This window comes from Pleurodeles waltl, chromosome 5 (genome assembly GCF_031143425.1).
Source record: "Pleurodeles waltl isolate 20211129_DDA chromosome 5, aPleWal1.hap1.20221129, whole genome shotgun sequence".
NCBI classification, from domain to species: domain Eukaryota; kingdom Metazoa; phylum Chordata; class Amphibia; order Caudata; family Salamandridae; genus Pleurodeles; species Pleurodeles waltl.
In genome coordinates this window covers 963172572-963191592 of record NC_090444.1, presented here as the reverse complement: position 1 = coordinate 963191592, position 19021 = coordinate 963172572, and the positions used below count along the sequence as shown (strand labels likewise).

General features: G+C 41.7%; 1 protein-coding gene across 2 annotated transcripts in view; it reads right to left on the bottom strand.

The window, feature by feature from the left end:
- The window catches only part of LOC138297338 (barrier-to-autointegration factor-like protein), a 226159-nt gene extending 213498 nt beyond the window's left edge, over nucleotides 1-12661 (bottom strand). For both annotated transcript variants that reach the window (XM_069236744.1, XM_069236745.1), the window contains exon 1: nucleotides 12346-12661. The gene's annotated coding sequence lies outside the window, so the exon portion shown is untranslated. The remainder of the gene's footprint in view (nucleotides 1-12345) is intronic.
- Nucleotides 12662-19021: the final 6360 nt, after the last annotated feature.

The window sequence follows — 19021 nt, the reverse complement described above, 5'->3', positions numbered from 1 at the left end:
TATAACACTAAAGTGATGGTCTTCCCAGACTACATGCTGAAAGTTCAACAACAGAGTTTCACCTTTTTAGAAGTTACAAAAACTGTGAGGCCTCTAAATCTAATATATGATACTTTTGCCATCACTAATGAAAGTGATCTACCAAAGCAAGACATTGTTCCTCAATACCCCAGAAGAGGCTTGGGACTGGACTGGCTGAAAGAGAGACATGTTTTTAGGAGAGCACCACGTAGCTTGCCCCTATGCTGCAGAAGATCAAGTGAAATCAAGGATGGACACAACTGCCTTGAAGATCCCGCCACACACTGCAGCAATACCAAGCCACAGAGAGCACTGCCACTGACTCCAGTTCTTGTCATTCAGCATCCTGGAATCCTGAACCTCCCGACAGGCAGACTCTCTCTCCAGGGGGAGCAAAAGGGAGACAAACTCCCTCCTGAATCCAAAGGCCCTACTCTAGATTCACTGATTTTGACAATACAGCAAAGTGACATTCTAGGACCCATCTACATACTCAGTTTTTCTTTTAAGTTATAGGGGGTATGCTTTTGGTATTGGTACTGGTTTTGGTACACAGGAACAAAGTTGGGGTATGGCTGTCTGGTTGGGGACAGCTGCAAGTTTATTCCACAACAGACACTTCATCTTCCTGAGGTACAGGGTGAGGGGGGAAGAGTTGTTGATCTCTACATATTAATACCGTTTTCTTCTCATACTATATATGCACACCAGCCAAACGTCATCCCATACAGACACAACTATACCTAGACATCGTCCATCTTCCCCTTGGACGTCCCGGACAGACATGCGCCTGCCTATATGACTGGTCCAAACATCTAACGCTGGAAGCACTCTATGCCTCTTGACCTGGAATGTTAATGGAATGCTGGATTCTGTCCAGAGGGGTGCAGTGCTGAAGGCAACTAAACATTATAAAGCAAACAAACTCCTCCCACCAGTAAACATACTTGGCAAGCAGTAGGTGTCCCGACCTGGCCCACATGGGCTACTCTCAAGCATTTCACGCAGGCATTGATAGGGGTTTACCTGGGGTGGCCATCCTAATTCATAAATGTTTACCACTAATAATCATGAAGATACTGTGGGATAATCAAGGTCGATAAGTGGCACTATCTGGCCATTTGCAATAGAGCCTTATCTTGGCTCTACTACTTTCTTATCCCTAAATCTGAGTCCCATTGAATTATCAATACCAACATCCATGCCAAGGACATAATGGATTCCCTCCTGAGTTGACTTACTACTTCACCTGTTCCCTCGTTTAACCCCATCATCATAGCGCTTATATGCTTGGTGGTTTCAGGTCACCATGGCTAGTCCGCTTATCGGGAAATTATAGAAGGTTACATAAAACCAATAAGGGCTCTGTGGAATTTCCAGAAACTCTCTGGGAAGCATTCAAAGCCACCATCACTGGGGACATTTTAAGCTATATGGCAGGGATGCAAGAGACGTACGCGCAATATAACTGACCTCAAGACCCACATCCTTGCACTAAAGGCAGACTATGACAAATCTTGGGATCCTGACTAACTCTGAGATTCCCTACACAATTGGGCCATCCTCAAACAGTCGCTTCTCAAAGCAAAGACGGCATGTCCCAACTTACCTGGTAAGACCCAGGGCGCCAATGGAGTCCCAGCAAATTATTTACAATGTATACAACCCTCCTTCTGGAACCATTTCATGGGATTTTCACAAATTCCCACCAGATGGGTATGCTCCCCCCTGATCTGCGAGTAGCCGAGATTGTGGTCATATGCAGGCCAAGACTCCCACCTAATAGTTACACCTCTTATCTATTCATCTTTTTAAGAAGTTAAGATATGGGCTACGGCACTGGCAAATAGGCTGATGGTGCTGCTAGCCACCCTGATCCATCAGGCACCAATCTGATTAGATTAATCTACAATCCCCTAACGAATCACATTCTGGGTGCACATACGCTTCTCTGAGTAGATTTTCACAAGCCCTTTGACTCCGTTAGATGAGATTACCTATTGTGCTTAGTACAAGCACTGAACTTCAGACCTCGATTACTTTCTTGGATCTGGCTGCAGTATACAGACTTGAGGGCCAGGGTGAGAATGGGGGGCTCGTTGTCAGACCCATTCCCAATACATAGAGGGACAAGACAGGGTTGCCCACTATCACCCTAGGCTCTTCGTCACCGTAATTGAACCTCTGGTGGGATGGATAAGGGTAGACGCCCTGGTCAAGAACCTGGAACGGGGCCCTGGAGTCTCAGAATTACCCTTTATGCTGACGATATCTTGACATTTCTAGATGACCCGCAGGACTCAGGTCCCCGAGTCTTCCAGAGTCTCACCATTTTTGGAAAATTCTCAGGACTCACTATCAATAGGGCTAAATTTCCACTATTCCCCATGGCCTACCCCCCTTTGCTGGGTGGCCAAACTACAAGTCCTGAAAGACAGTTTCTCATATCTGAGGTGTATGCTACAGGGGATTCCCACCCAGAGTAGACACGCAATATCCAACCCCAAACGGAAAGGTTCCATAAAGATCTGGGATTTTGGACAACATTATCAATATATATTACGGGGCACTCAGCCATTTATGTTATGGTGGTCCTCCCCAGACTGCCCTATCAGCTGCAGAACTATCCATTTCCCATGCCAAAGACCACATCCAAAAGGTTAGACTCACTTTTACGCGGTTTCCCATGCAGCTATCACCCCCAGAGAGTAGGTCTACAAACAGAGGCATTGCAACACCTGACATAACTTGTGGTATAGGGCGGCACACCTCATTATAGTGCATGAGTTATGGTTTGATGTGAATGCAGACCCAGCCTTTGCAACTGAAAAAAGGCAATGCGGGGAATCTCCCTTTCCCACCTGTTGTATGGGGTAAGCGCACATCGAAGCCTACCACCTGCCACGTCCGTAGCACTACAAGTTTGGCAAGATATTCACAAAGCCCTTGGAAGGAGGGGATGCTTAACAAAGGAAACTACACTGTGGCGTGGGACCATGCTGCCACAGGTCTCGAACATTCAAGGATTCAAGTCATGGACATAATTGGCACTTCCAAGTTGGGGGATGTTTTGATAGGCAACACAATTAAATCCTTTTCGAATCTCCAAACATAATATGACTTACACCGCATGCAGTTCTTAAAATACTTACAGCACCAACATGCACCTGCATCTTATGTGGCTGGGCAGATACCACAGTACAGCCCATTGGAGGCTCAGAGATGTGAGATTCCTATCGCCCAATGCCCGGTACATATTGTTTGGGGTCAAGGGCAACACATTTTCAAGTTTATTTTGTCCTTGGGACAAGTAGGCCCAACCCCCTGCAGCACCAACCCTTTGGTTGGCAGTTTACAGAGAAGGGAACTGTCTGCAGTTGAGATTATATGTGTGTTCATATGTTAATGCTGTTTGAATTTGTGTTTATGGTTCAATAATGAAAAGACTTAATTGTTAGGATGATCCTGTAAATAAACACTTTAGGGTCACGCTGCACTACTGACAGTGGTTCCAATAAAAAATTTTTTTTTAAAGTGTACAAACATTTGATAAGGTTTAACAATATGAGGCTATGTATGATGCTCCCAGAACGCTCTCTGATTAGATGCAAATGTTTGCAGAAGCTTGTGAGAAGAGTGAGGATTCTTTGCTTTCAAAATAAAAGTTAAAAAAAAATTCAAGTAGGAAATAAAACATTTCCCTACTATGACATTTATGTGTCATTTCTTTGAAGCATCATTTAGTAAAATGCGTTGATGCATGCTGGTAATTTCAAAAATATTCCAAATGGAAAATCAGTGTAGCAATTTTCAACAAGATTATGCGAAGCATGAAAATAAACAAGCACTGGCAAAGCCAACCGAACAGACTATTTTTGTGAGACTTTTGGTTTTGTCAATACGTATTTTGTTTTGACATGGCTTTTGTAACATTTTATTGTTGTGGGAGCTGCCAGGCCCTCACCATTGTAACAAACACGGACATAAAGAAAAAAAATGTTTTTGGTCTCAAAAAGCACACATTGCCACCAGTGGCATAACACAAGCCCCAATGCTCCCCTCCAGGGCCCCCCCTCAGCACAGCACCTGCTCTGAGTGAGTCTGGAGGGGGTGCCTCCATGTTCTTTGCAGGGGAGTCCCCTCCAGTTTTGTTACCCACTGATTGCCACAGTAGTTCCTGGCACTGAATAAAACTACTTAGGGGGTTATTACAACTTTGGAGGAGGTGTTAATCCGTCCCAAATGTGACGGATATACCACCAGCCGAATTACGAGTTCCATAGGATATAATGGACTTGTAATACGGCTGGTGGTATATCCGTCACTTTTGGAATGGATTAACACCTCCTCCAAAGTTGTAATAACCCCCTTAGTGTGCCAATATGCTCCATGTCTTTGTTAACGCCAGACCTAATTAGGGACCCAGTTCCTAAGGAAAGTCACAGACGTGCACCCATTGTATATGCCTTTGAATTAGTGGCTTTCATGAATTCACAAGAACTTACAGCAGTAGACCAGGAAATCGTACACCTAGAAAATATTTGTGAACTGTATTTTACCAGGAGCAAATACGCATGTGTAGATTTGCTCATGTGAAAATCTATTGAGCATTTACAAGTTCACTTTCCTCCAGCCACTTTTGTTTTTCCAACCCTGGAAGAACTTCTCTTTCTGCCATTGTCAGGAGTAAATTTCCAACCTTTCTCATTATGGATAAATATTAGAGAAGATCTGGTGAAAATCCTTAAAAATGCAATTTGGTAAGTTTGCAGACTCAAAGGGATACCAGCCCTGGAACTATTGCTTCCTGCTTCTTCCAGACCCAGTATGTAGATCTGCGGAAAGATGGAAAAATAGGGAAATTGCTATAGTAGGTATTGAAATTGCAAGTATTCATGCCCTTCTATAGTATTAGCCCTGGCATAATCAGAGAGACTATTATCAGAGGTCTTACTTAATGAGATTGCTGCCATCATTGTCTCAGCACTACATGGCACCAAAGGGACAAGTAGATTTTTTTTACAGGACAAGTAGATTAAGAAGCAAGCTGTTCCATGGACAAGTGGATATTTTATTAAATTCCACATCCCTGGGAGGTTGAGATCCCACTAGATGCACTGACCAAATAAATAATTTCCCAGGTGTACTGATCACTTGTGATAAACTCACCAGACAATTTTGCTCACCTACAAGAGGCTTCGTAGTGAGACTACTTTCTAAGGGAGACTGAAGGAAGGGTTATGGCCTCACTCCGCGAATCAGCCACGGCCTTCCAGTTTACACTTATACAATGGAAATACCTCCATAAGATATACTACACATGAGCTCTGACAAACGGGGCCATCGCCTCCCCACTTTGTTTACAGTGCACTACAGAAAGGGGAGACTTTCTCCACACAGTCTGGGGATGCGCAAAGCCAAAAACATTCTGGGAGGTAGTGATGGGGAGCCTGGGGCACATGTTGGGCTGGACCATACACAGAGACCTGATATTTGCACTTCTCCATATTACAGAGGAAATAGTCACTCCAGATATAAGACCGTGCTGCTGTGGATGGGGCTGGTAGTGGCAAAAACAGACATAGCTACAGGCTGGATAAGGGAAGATCCCCCCCCCCTCCCGGGGCCCAGAAATACCCTACAAAATATGGGCACAGTACTGTCGGTATAGGGGTAAAGTCATTCAAAGACGTAGACTCTACTCTACTGCAGAATAGCTATGGCAGTCAAGGCACATGATGGGGACTCCTTGAAATTCCACAGAAGGTGTGTTGCCTGTAGGCATCAATAGACAGGTGGGTGGACCGAACAATAAAGGTGTAGCAAAGTGCCCTTTTTGACAAGGTCACCACCCCCCCCCCACTGTTTGCCACTGTTATTTTTTTACTGAAGGTACACTGAGTTCCAGCTAACCAAGTTCCTAGTGCCAGTGCTCTTTACCTAAATCAAGGTAAACTAATCTAATTGTGTACAACTGGCACACACTTTAGCACCCCTGTAAGTCTCTAGTAAATGGTAACACTAGTATCTAGGGCATGGATATTAACGAGGGTCCCCAAGGGCTGCAGCATGCCACACTAAGGGACCCCCTACACATTGCATGTAGACTGCCATTGCAGGTTGTGTGACATGGTGCAAACCATGTGTGAAAACTCAACATGGCACACTCATGTGCCATGCAGTCACTGCATTTCATTTATGTAAGTCATCTCTACAGCAGGCTTTAGAGCCCTAAGGTAGGGTGCAGTATATGTTATATGAGGACATATCTGCATGAGCAGTAATGCCCCTGTGATGTATAGTTTGATTGCTAGATTTTACAAGTAAACAGGGAAGCCATCTTAAGGTATGTAATGGACACTGGTCACTATGAGTTACACAGCTACATAATGCATTCACTGAAACATATGGTGTTTGGTATCAAGCACCCTGTCCTAATAATCCCATACTAATGCCAGTACTGGATTTATTATGACATGCATCCAGAGGCCACCCTAGAGGTGCCCCTGGAAAACCATAACAACCAGCCTGCCACCACAGAGGAGTTTCTGACCCCCTGGAGGTGAGAGCCCAATCTCTCAGAGGCCAGAAACAATGCCTGCTTCAGGGGACAGTGTTATCAACTACTCCAGCAGGATGGCAAGTGAATCTGCATACCAAGGCCAGGGACATGGAAGTCCCTGCTGCCTTTGATATGCAACCCCGGCTTCCCCATGACCTGGGAGATGCCACCCCCGCTCTCAGGCCCATTTGGCACCAGAACAGGCAGGAAAATAGCTAGTAGGCGTGTTGCACTACCAGGCTAGCCAAACCCCTAAGGTTAAGGTGGGCTGGCAGATGTGCTCCACAAAGGAAGGGTTCCACCATTTTGTTTTTGGTGGAACTGGAAATTCTGGAACACGTTATGTCCACTCCACACGGGAAGTGGTCATATAGGGGGTGTAGTTACCCCAGGGTTAAGTAGTCCTTTGGCTACTACCCTACACTCCCCTAGACACCCAAAAATTGAGTGTTCATGTGGACCTCTGACACCAGGAAGTCAGATTTGTTTGACCGAGGAAGGAGGACAACAAAAAAGAGCTGACCAAAGTGAGAACTGTGAACCAGCCTGGACTTTTGGCACCAAACCCTGTTAACCCGCTGCTGACCCGACAATTGCCCAGACCAGACTCCTCCTGCAGCTGTCCATCTCCCAAAAGCCTTGGAGGGCTGGCAGTACTTCGCAAACCAGCCAACGTCTACCTTGGAGTGGAGTAATCAGTTCCCTGCAACCTGCAGACACTAATCACGACTTCTGGTCCACCAAACTGCTGACCACTGGGTCCACTAAAGCAGCAGTCACCCAGGAGGAGGTCAAAGTGCTCCAGGAGGACAGACTCATCTTCCCTCGAGGTTAAGATACCAAGTCAACCAGGAATCGCCTTGCACCAATACTCAGGGTATTGGAGTAGTTGCAAGCACCAAGGCTTGTTAATGTCTGGACCAAACACAGCATCTGCAAAAAGAAGACAGTGCCCGTAGGGATGACAGAATCGACGAGGCTGTCCATGACAGTGGCCCAACTATCTGTTTTCCTTCCCCCTCTACAGGTCTAAGCAAACACTGCGATCGCCTTTGACGCACAGGAACAGCTAACCAAAACCCTCTAGACCCAAGCACCCCAGCCTGGGACCACAACTATCGACTATGCCCCCTTGCTGCTAGGCCACCCCAAACTGAGACTCCCCTTTGGGAGCTCCCAGACTTATCCTCAAGTCCGCCTCTGCAGCCTGTTGATGTCCTAGCACCCTAGGAACTAAAGTGGCCCCCACAAGATACTATTGCAAGTTCTTGTATGCATTACATGTTCTTTTTCCATTGAGAAGCATAACCGCTAAAAGCACATTTATGTGACTCACCTGCCTCACTGTGCAAAGTGACTCTTTAACCATTACTTACCTAATTCTGAAGATTTTTGGTGTCTAAAATAATATTAAAAGTGTTATTTTTCTAAGATTGGTCTTGAGTTTCTTCTTGAGTGTGTGTCTCATTTGTTAACTCTGGGTTCAACAAATGCTTGATACTCCTCTCTGATAAGCCTAAACTGCTTGCCCACACTATCATGAAAGAGAGCATTTAGGGTTATTACTTCAGCCTCTGTCAGCCAATAATTGTCGCCTGTACCATCTGCACAGTGTGCCCCTATATTATTACACTGCATAGATAGCCAGCTTTGTACAAAGGGAAGATGTGTAAGCCCCCATCCAGCGAGAAATAGCCGATTGTCCCAAAAAGTCGACAGTTGGGGAGCATAAAACAGCTTGCCAATAAATACAAAACAGTCACCTGTAAAGCCAGGTTTAAAGTCACTTAATAACATTATACACACCAAGCATATCTTTCTTTAGCACTGCTCCATAATCTATGCAGTAAAAAGCACAATTTATTCATTGAGTACAAACAGATGCTGGCTACAGAAGGATAGTGATTCTACTGAAATGCTTGTAGAACTCATGCTGCTGCTGAAAAAAGTGAACTAGAAGCAGAAATGTACATCTTTTCTTTTATTGATGGCGATAAGAAGAATAGAAATCCTGGGTATATTCGGAACATACATGGTGGGATGAGTCATTTTTAAAACGTTCAGGAATGAGCAAAATTTGAACCAATAATTATGTGCATTCTGCACAAGGAAGATGCACATGGGAAGATCTCAAAAACTGGAAGGAGTTGAATGTTATTGCTTATTAAGCCTGCTATAACTTGCAAACTCCGAAATAGTAGAGAAGTGAACTCATCTATTCTGAAACTTGATACAATTACTTTTAATAAGAAAACAGTGTAAAAGAGAAACCTGTACATTGGTGTAAACTGCGTGATACAAGAAAGCTGACATATGTTTTAATGTAGTAAAGATGTTTACAAATAATTACTGCCAAAAAATTGTGTATCCACAGCTCACAATCAAGCACACTTAATGAGTCCAAGCACCAAAAGACAATTCTGTTTTCACTGTAGGCCATAAAAAATATGCATTGTCTGATACATTTCCATTTTAGCTATAGTTTTTCAAAAACACTTATCTGAAGTATTTACAGCGCAGCTATATGGACTTCTGTGGAATAATGTTGACTTTATTGAAAACTAGAATAATGTAGGGCAGCTTAAATTAATGAAATGGTGGAGTAAGCTTTTGAGAAAGGCAGTGGAAGTATGACTATCCCTATGCATCATAACTGGTAGACAACATCAACTAGGCTGTTCGCAGTAATGCTAAAATGGTGTGCAACTGAACGATGCAAATACATAAAAAGGATGATATCTAAACATTTTAATTTCTTTGTTTTTTGGCTTCAGCTAACTTTGAACCTTGGCAGAGTGGTGCAATAAAACACCACTAGAATGGCAAAATGATATATATCAACAAACAAGTTAAAGTCACCACGGTTGAAAAATGAGTATCAAGGATGGGTTCTAGCAACTGATCCACTAACTGCAAAGTAAGCTCACAATTTGTATTTCAAAGCTGTGAGTAGTTTGATTCTACCAAATACCAGGTTGAATAAGGGTTCAGACTCTTTTTGATGAGTGTGATCTGTGAAATGTGCTTGTTAGGTGAGTTATTTCACAGAGGGGGTGCTATGTTTTAAAATGGATTACATTCTGGTTGCGGTGTCCAACCTCCATTGCAAGGAAGCTTAGTAGCTAAGGATTCTGTGGTCTTACAGGCTCATGACTAAAATCTGATTCGTATTTCTGCAAATACTGAGAGGCTAGATGCCCTAGAGCAGTACCAGAGCTCTCTCACATTCAGACGGCCTACGCTCCCCGTTTTGCAAAAGACTTCAACTTATATGTAGCAGGACACATACAAAAACAACAACCTTTGCACATTATGCAAGTGGTGCAATTAGTGAATTTACAAATGCCCTTTACAGTGGTGTGGAATATAATAAAGTATCTACTTGTCCATGTGACAAGTTGCTTCATAAATCCACTTGTCCTGTAAAAAATATCTACTTGTCCCTTTCGTGCCATGAAGGTCTGCAACAAATTATGGCAGCAATCTCAGTATAAACGAGTTCTGATAACAGCCTCTCTGATTATGTCAGGGCTAATACTATAGTAGGGCTTGAATACTAGCATTTTCCTTATTTTATCACCCTTTCACAAATCTAAATACTGGGGTTGGAGCTAGCAGTGAGCAACAGTTACATGGTTGGAATGCCCTTTGTGTCTGTGCAAACCCACTAACTTGCATATTTTAAGGGTTTTCACCAGCTCTTCTCCTATCCTGAGAAAGGCTAGAAATTTACTCCTGACGAGCAGAAGAAAAACTTATTTCACGGTATGGAAAAAAGTGGCTGGAGGGAAAGGGAACTTGTAAGCACTAAACCGATTTTTGAATGAGCAAATCTGCACATGTATATTTGCTTGTGCTAAAATGCAGTTCAGAAATATTGTGCAGGAGTACAATTTCCTGGGCTACTTGTATAAATTCATGAAATACATAAATCCGCACTAATGCAAAGATGTCTACCATGGGTGAACTTTTGTGGCTTTATTTAAGAATTGTAACCAAAATTAGGTCTGGCGTTAACCAACACTTTTTTGTTTTTATTAAAATTCGATGTCTCTTTCTTTCCCTCTAGCCATGTGTCGACTAGCTTCAATGTGAGTGATGATAGTCTGCTCTTTCACAAGCAGTATATCAACACCCAAAGTAGTTTTGTTCAGTACCAGGAACTACAATGGCAATATGTGCTTTTTGAAACCTAAAAATATGTTTACGTTTTGCCAATGTTTGTTACAATGGTGAGGGCCCGGCAGATGCCATAACATTAAAGGTTTACAAAAGCCATGTCAAAACAAGACACACTTTGAGAAAACCAAAAGACAGACCGCTAATATGCGACCTACTGGCTTTTCCAATGCTTATTTTCATGTTTCCCATATTCTTGTTAAAACTGGTTACAATGATTTTCCATTATAAATATTTTTTGGAAGTACTAGCATACATCAACAACATTTTAGTAAATGATGCTTTAAAGAAATGGTACCTAACATTTCACAGTAATTTAACAAAACATTTTTTCCCTAGTAGCATTTTTCAGTGAACATTTTATTTTGAAAGCAAAGAATCACAAATCTTGCTTTCAAGTTTTTGCAAATACTTCCATCTAACCAGAGAGCATTCTGGGATCCTTATATGTAGTCTGATATTGTTAAACTTTGCAAACATGTCTACACACTTTTTTTTACAGGAACCACTGTCAGCAGTGCAGTCCGAGCTTGCAACATTTATTTAAAGCGCTCACCCTAATAATAAAGACTTTGCATTAATGAACTATAAATACAAGTTCGAAAAGTATTAACATATGGAAACAAATACTACCTCAACAAAGTGGGAGAATGTGCCTTCCATCTTATTGCAGTGTGTCGAGCATTCTTTACCTTTATATGAATTTCAGGTTTTATAAGTCTTTTACAGTTAATATTGTATTCATTCTTATTCTAAGTAGAAGTTGTGATGAAAAGTTTACTCTCTATTTAAAATGACATATTTATCTTGTCCAGTGGACCAAGTGTTTATTGGCAACTAAGATACAGAGAGGTATTTTGTCAAGCGGCTGGCTACTTTGAAGTTTGAGGTGGGCTAGTTGCCCTACCAGTATGTAACTTATTTATGTCTTTAGTCTCAATGCTATATTCTTTATAGCGCAAGGAAATAGCTAGAATCCAGAGGGAGATGAGGTAATAGTTCCAAAGAAAAGTGGTCCCCATGAAGCAATAACATTGATGTAATAATCATGAATTTATAAGTTCAAAACAGTGTTTTAATAGATAATACCATTCAACCAATACATACAAAGATCGTGGTAAAGTGAGCAAAACGTGAAGAGAAAGTGCTCGGTGCTCAGGCGAGAATGATACATGTGTAGTTTATGTATTACCTGTATCACAACGCTCAAAGTGTAAATACAGCATATCTATTACAAATAAAAGTCACAAGGCATGTCTCTAGTAACTGCAGAAGGTGTTTCAATCACCTATGAGGGGTCGTTATCAAGACAAGGTTCTATGTAGGCCCAAGTTAGGTCTAAATAAATAAAAACGACAAAATAAAGTAGACAAACACAGAAACAAGTTCAAATTGGAAAAGCTGACACAATTAGACGACTATATACTAGAACATCAGACCCCAATAGTCTTACTTACAAATAGAGCAAGACTACGAATCTCGAAATGGCAACATGCGGATGCATCTGAAGGGAAAAACGCAAAGCAACCAATGTGTAGTTTTATGAAGGTCCTACAATGAGGTGTAAATAAAGGAGGGCTTACCACTTTATACACTGCGCTATTTATCAAAGCGTGACGTTCTACGGTCTGCAAGGAAATATGACAGAGTATCCCAACAAGTACCTAGGTAACCGGGACAATCTATATGGAGCAGGGGGATTGAGATGGCGTGAAGGTTTGCTGGGATAGAGAGTTGGTAGTACTTTAAGCTAAGCTGTTGAAAACGTACATGATCTTGGAAATAGGGATACTAGGAGCAAAGGGGGGAACTATCATAAATTGCTCCTTCAACTCACGAAACAATCACAGACGACGACACCAGCAAGTAAGGACTGGTCGCGTGAAACTCTTTTAAGAGAGTGAGTATGACCAAGGAAATAGGACTGAAGTGGGATGGCCAAGATGTACACCAGCGTCAGCGGACGCCATCTTGGAATGTAGCGAATAAGAGTGGGAGGGATGGAAACAGGACACTCTGAAGGGAAATGAAAAGCAGAAATGCGAGCAGGTAATATACTGTGAACCAGTGAAAAGGGAAAATCACGCTAAGACAAAGAATAAATAAAGTGATTAATTGTAGGTACATAGTTGAAACTATGGTTCATCTCATCTACAAGGCAGTATCTGAAAGAACCCTAAGTGTGTGTGTGTGTGTGTATATATATATATATATATATATATATATATATATATATATATATAAAAAATATATATATATAGTGTGTGATCCTACGCATTCACTCTGACCTTGCACTCTAACTTACCCTACCTTATGACTGTTACAAGTTACCCCCTCATCTCTACCCATCATTTTGGCCTTAATAATTTGCTTATCTCCTGACCCCTCGCGCAGCTGGCACTTTTTCACAACTTTACTCTGCTCCAATTGATTTTGCCTTAAATGTACACTCCCTCATTATGCCTCTCCCCCTACCCTTGTTTCTTTACTTAATCTCACAAATCCCAGTCACACTGTCCCTACCCCATTTTCCATTATTATCATCTCAATTTGACCCAGTACCTCTTTGCTCACTCATAAGCGTCCTCTGTCTGACTCTCCAGCCTCATTTTTCCACATCTCTTCACTCTGCTCATTCTCATTTCCTGGCCCTTCTATCTCACTATGCTTATAGCCTGTCATTTGTACTCTGGTCCCAATTTATTAAACTGCTTTCACCTTCTCCACACCTTGACTTCTTAATGCTGCTCTCCCTCCATCATCCTCTACCTCTATCTGGTCACACATTTTTAGTGCCACACTTGTCTATTGTAGTCTGCCTTATTTCTCTCACTCTCCGCTTGCACTATCAAACTGCCTACCCTCTGGTTGTGCCTTTCCACCTCATCCTAAGCCTAACCTCTCATTGTAGCCTACTGCATCACTCTACGCCTACTCTCTCATTGCGCATGTGCACTTTCACTCTACTGAAGGTCCACTCTGCTGATAATACTGTCCCTTTGCGCCTCCGGCACTTCTGCTTTATACCTTCACTTCACTGCTTCCCTTCAGTCTGCATCTAGCTCCTTGCTGTTGCTTCCAGTATTGTGTCGTACCCCTCACTATTTCCTTGCCCATGCCCCTGTCTTAGCAATCACCTTGCATATATATCACTCAGTATAGTCCTTGTGTGTAAAGCAGCCCACTATTCCTGCCCTTACTTTGCTTCTACCTTCTAACACTCATCATAATCCACATTTCCCTTACTCTCTTCTCACATTTCACTTTGCTCCTACTTCCTCGATCTCTGCTGTTAACCGCTCACATTTCCATACCTCCTCACTGTGTCTCTCATTCTGCTTTTATGCTTTAATCATACAGACTCTGCTAGTACCTCTGTTATTCCTTTCACTTTCCCTTGTCCTTACCTCTACCATCTCATTCAGCCACTGCCCATTCATCTCAATGTACAGTGTGTGCCCCTGTCCTGTTGTGTTGGAAAACTATAAATGAATACACTTTCTTGAGTCATGCACAATGCAGGCTGGATTGTCTGTAATAAGGGTTAGAAATATTGTCACAGCCACATAAATGTTTTACTCAGAATCATTCAATTTAATAAAGTGGTGAAGACAGGATTTATATCTATGTATCCGACTGGTTCTGAGGTGTATAACTTTGTGTCTAAACTGCATCTCCCCCAATTAACCACCTGTAAATATTCCATAGCACCACTGTTGTCAACCTATAGCCATGGGGGTCCATGGGGCGACAAACACCCCCCCTGGATTTAGGTACAGCCTGGTGTGCAGGCTCACAGTGCAGCGTAACACTACAGCCGCCATAGTGTTAAGATGCCTCAGGATGCCTCAATAATTCTGCGGACGTCCACGCCTATAGCATCCCACCTACCACAAGCAGAACCATGCTGGAAAATAAAAGGTGCACGCTGCCCACAGATCCACATGAGGACTCTGTGGGGTCCTCATTTTATCTATTTTTTTTTGTTTGTATTTTTTTCTGAGACCAAGAGGTATTGCTGGAAGGAAAGGCTGGGCTCGGCTGAAGCCCCGTCCTGGGGCCACAAAAAGGTAAATTTAACTACAGAGACAGTTCTGTTTTCGCGGCACCAATTGATATCTTAAAGATGCTACACTTTCTGTGAGCAGCAGGTACAGGCAGCACTGAGACTGCACACAATGGCAGTATGCTTGCTGCTTAAATGCATCTTTTGTTGAGCGTGCCTAGCACGGGTTGGTCAAGGCACTATAATTGTGTGACTAAGGCATTTTACTGCGTTGATGCGGACACCACACTAAAATGCATTAGTCTAACCCCTGATGTGTGGCACTTGGCAGGAATGTCCCTAAATGTCAGACAACTGCACGCGTTAGAGTCAGCTGCATTGCCAATGACTATGTGCGCCTTCTTGGATCAAGGAACTGACGGGGTATCTTGGAGACAAACAGTGATAGCCAGACTCTTAATATTTGCATTACTGTGCCATTTTCAATTGGGAAAAGGTATAAACTACTATTTTATCCCACAGCATAACAACAAAGCAATTAGGGATGAGCACACCTACAAGTTCAGCCTGAGTAAGTGTGGCGAATCACATGGTAAACAGTGATAGGCGCACTCGATTTCTTTATAGGCCTAGACACCATTACTCTTTGGGACAACCATGCCTGCACAAAATACTCACAGTGTAACAGTGATATACACACTTGACTGTTTCTTTTCATATATAGTTATATTCCTCTTTTCCAATCCACAGTTTGTCAAAGACATGAACAAATTCTTGTATAACAAACTAAAGAACTGAAGTGTGTCATAGAACAAGCTGTTATATCTTCACTCACGTTTTTTCGGATCTGCTATTGTTCTGGCATCCATTCCATTCTCTCAAAATATCAAATTATTTCATTCACACTTAATTATTTAAAGTATTACAGTGCAAAGTGTCAGTGCACTGCCAGCGTTTTACAAGCAACAGGTGATCCATCCATCAAATGGAAATCTTGGATTAGGCATTCGCCAAATATTGGTTGCAATCAATGTTTCCCTGAAAATAAATGATTTTTAGTAAAGCACAATTTATAGTTTGTTGGACAGTCAATGTATGAACATTACCAACCAATGAACTATCAGATGAGGGAAATTAACTAGATGAAAATCAAGAGGCAGTTAGAAATTGGAGAAACAATTTGACGTTCATGTTAGTTTGCTTGTAATAATAATACATTATTTACACAACAACAGCACCAGGGTGAAGTAATCGACTCATATGTTGCAGGTCTACATATCCCAGCTGCTGAATATGAATTTGAAAACTTTACAGCACAACTTATTAGGGACCGAATAGTCGCCGGAGGTTGGGACAAGAAAGTCCATGAAAAATTGTTAACTTTGAAAAACGTATTTTTAAAAGAAACAACTGATGCGGTAAAACGCATTCAGATTTCACAGAAATCAGCAAAGGAACTGGGGAAGAAAGATAATTGGGGGGGGGGGTGTTGTCAACGATAGTGTATCTTCCAAGATAAATGTACAAAATAAGAAACAATTTACAAAAAGGGATGATAAATCCAATGTTTTAGTTGCAGTCCCCCCATCCATCCACCCAATTGGGGTCCTTGTCACATGCAGAAATTGTTGAAAAATGGTCACTTTGCCAAAGTTTGTCAGAGTAATAAAAGCAAAATGAGTTGTGCAGTTGAACAATATCCAAGTGATTAATCTGTGGACAAACAAGAAAAAGCAAAAGATGCCAGTCTAGTCATGCTATGGGGAGAATATGACTGTGTCGACCCCTACACTGATACATTGATTGATGGCAGAGTTTACATCTACTCATTGATTCGAGAGTCAGAATCAATGAATAAAGATATATTTAAGGACAAGTAGGAAGGAAAAGTACTGCAACCACTTGAACATTGCCTGTATCATATAAGGGACAAAAATCAAGCTTATTGTTTTTTTCAAATGTTCAATGAGTTTAAAAGCTAAAATCATTATTGAGAAAGTATATATGGCCAAAAGGGATTTAATATTCTGTGATGGTACCATTAAGGTTTATTCAGAATGACACCTACGACCTAATTTAGATCTTGGCAGAGGAGAATACTCCATCACAAACTTGACGGATATCCCATCCACCATATTACAATCCCATAATATCCTATGGAGATTCTAATATGGTGCACACGATATCTGTCATGTTTGTGAAGGACTAATCTCTCTGCCAAGATCTAAATAAGGCCCTAAAACCTGATAGGGAAGTCCAAGTTTCATTTGTTGTTGAGGAAACATATTCCTCAACCCATGGGCAAACTCTTTTAAATCTGTCTTCAGCAAAAAACGTGGAAAATCAAAGTTTTTAAACACAAAATTCACATCACAGAAGGAGCTAAACCAATAAAACTGAAATTAAGAAACATAGTGTTCTATGGGCCTGATTACAACTTTGGAGGACGGTGTTAATCCGTCCCAAATGTGACGGATATACCACCTACCGTATTACGAGTCCATTATATCCTATGGAACTAGTAATACGGTAGGTGGTATATCCGTCACATTTGGGACGGATTAACACCGTCCTCCAAAGTTGTAATCAGGCCCTATGTCAGGGAAAACGTGGCTGACATTCTTAAGGGAATGTATAATAATAGTGTAATTGAGCCTGTTGAATCTTCTTTGTGAATATTCCCATAAGTCATTGAACAAAAAACAGGCCAACAGGGTGTTTGCATTGATCTCACAAATTTGAATAAGAAGACTCAGGTTGAGTCACATTCCCTCCTTCAAATAGATGACATTTTGATTATATTTGCGGGCCCTAGTCTATTCAGCAAGAAACACTTAACAACATTGGTGACCCTAGTCAGACTTTTCCAATTCAAAATGATGCCTTTTGGCCTAGCATTTGCCTCTTTTGTATTTCAGTACATCATGGAAAGCATTTTGAAGGGTTTAAATGGTGTGGACACTTTTCAGCAGTCAACATCAGGAAAAGTTGATTAAAATAGTTCTGAAAAGATTCGGAGAAACAGGCATAATCAGTAATGATGAAAAATGTGAATTTTCAAAAAATCCATAGACTATTTGGGACTCATAATTACTCGTAAAGGAGTAGAACTATCACCCTGATTATTAAAAGCTACCACAAGAGCACCAGCTCCTAGAGACAAGAACAAAGTATCTTTTTTTCGTAAGTGTTTGTGAGTTTTACTCCAAATTGATTCAAAAGTTTTCATCAAAAAAGTATGAGTAGTGTCATTAAGAACAATAAAGGGTTTAGGTGGAATGAGATATATGACTTTGAATTCAATACACTTGAACAAGAGATTGTTTCAGCCAAAGTATTTGCACCTTTTGATCCCACTGGGCAATGGATAACTACTGTAGATGATAGCAACAGTAGTTTAGGTGCCATAATTTCTCAAATGGGAGATGAAGCTGAAATAACTGTTGGTTTCACATCAAGGGCACTTTGTGATAATAAAAAAAAAAATTCTCAGTCATAGGAAAAAAGTTCCTACCATGTTGTTGAGCTGTAGGAACTTTCATATGTTTTGTGAGGGGCAGGAAACTTACTTTTATGACTGACAATAAAGCACTTTTGAACATTCTGGATGGTTGTGAGATCATACCCTTGGATTGCGAGACTATGTTCAAAACTACTCCAGTATGGCTTTGAAGCACACCCAAACATTGAGGGTAGAAAACCCAAGGCATATTATCTAGCTAAATCATCTTTCTCCATGTATGCACAACTCTTGTGACGATAAGGAAGATGAGGAATCTTTGATTGCAGTAACTGGCATGGGCTGTGAGAGAAGTTTCAATGTGGAACAGTGGTTTGAGTCTTTGAGGATAAGATGGTATCTGTCGGGCATGCAAAACCCGATTATGCTCCAGAACCAACATCTGGTGCTTAGTAAAGTGTGGCGCTAAGCAAATCACCTGCCCTTGCACTGGCTAATGATTGGTGTTGCCTTTGAGAAATGTTTGCTTGAGCCAATGCTTGTTTTAGAACTCATGTAGGAATCTGGGGCAGGTGTCAACTTATTGCCTAAGTTTGTGGCATCCTCATGTCTCAGACTGGGTGTGGTCAGGTATAGCAGCCTCATGACTCAGACTGGATGTGTCCAGGTGACTCAGTCTAGGTGTGGCCAGCTGCACCAGGTATTTAAAGCCACACTAGTTTTGAGCTGACTGCTTGCTGTCAGAGGTCTTCAGATGCAGAGTGGGATTCTCTGCTCCTCCGTGCTTCTTCCT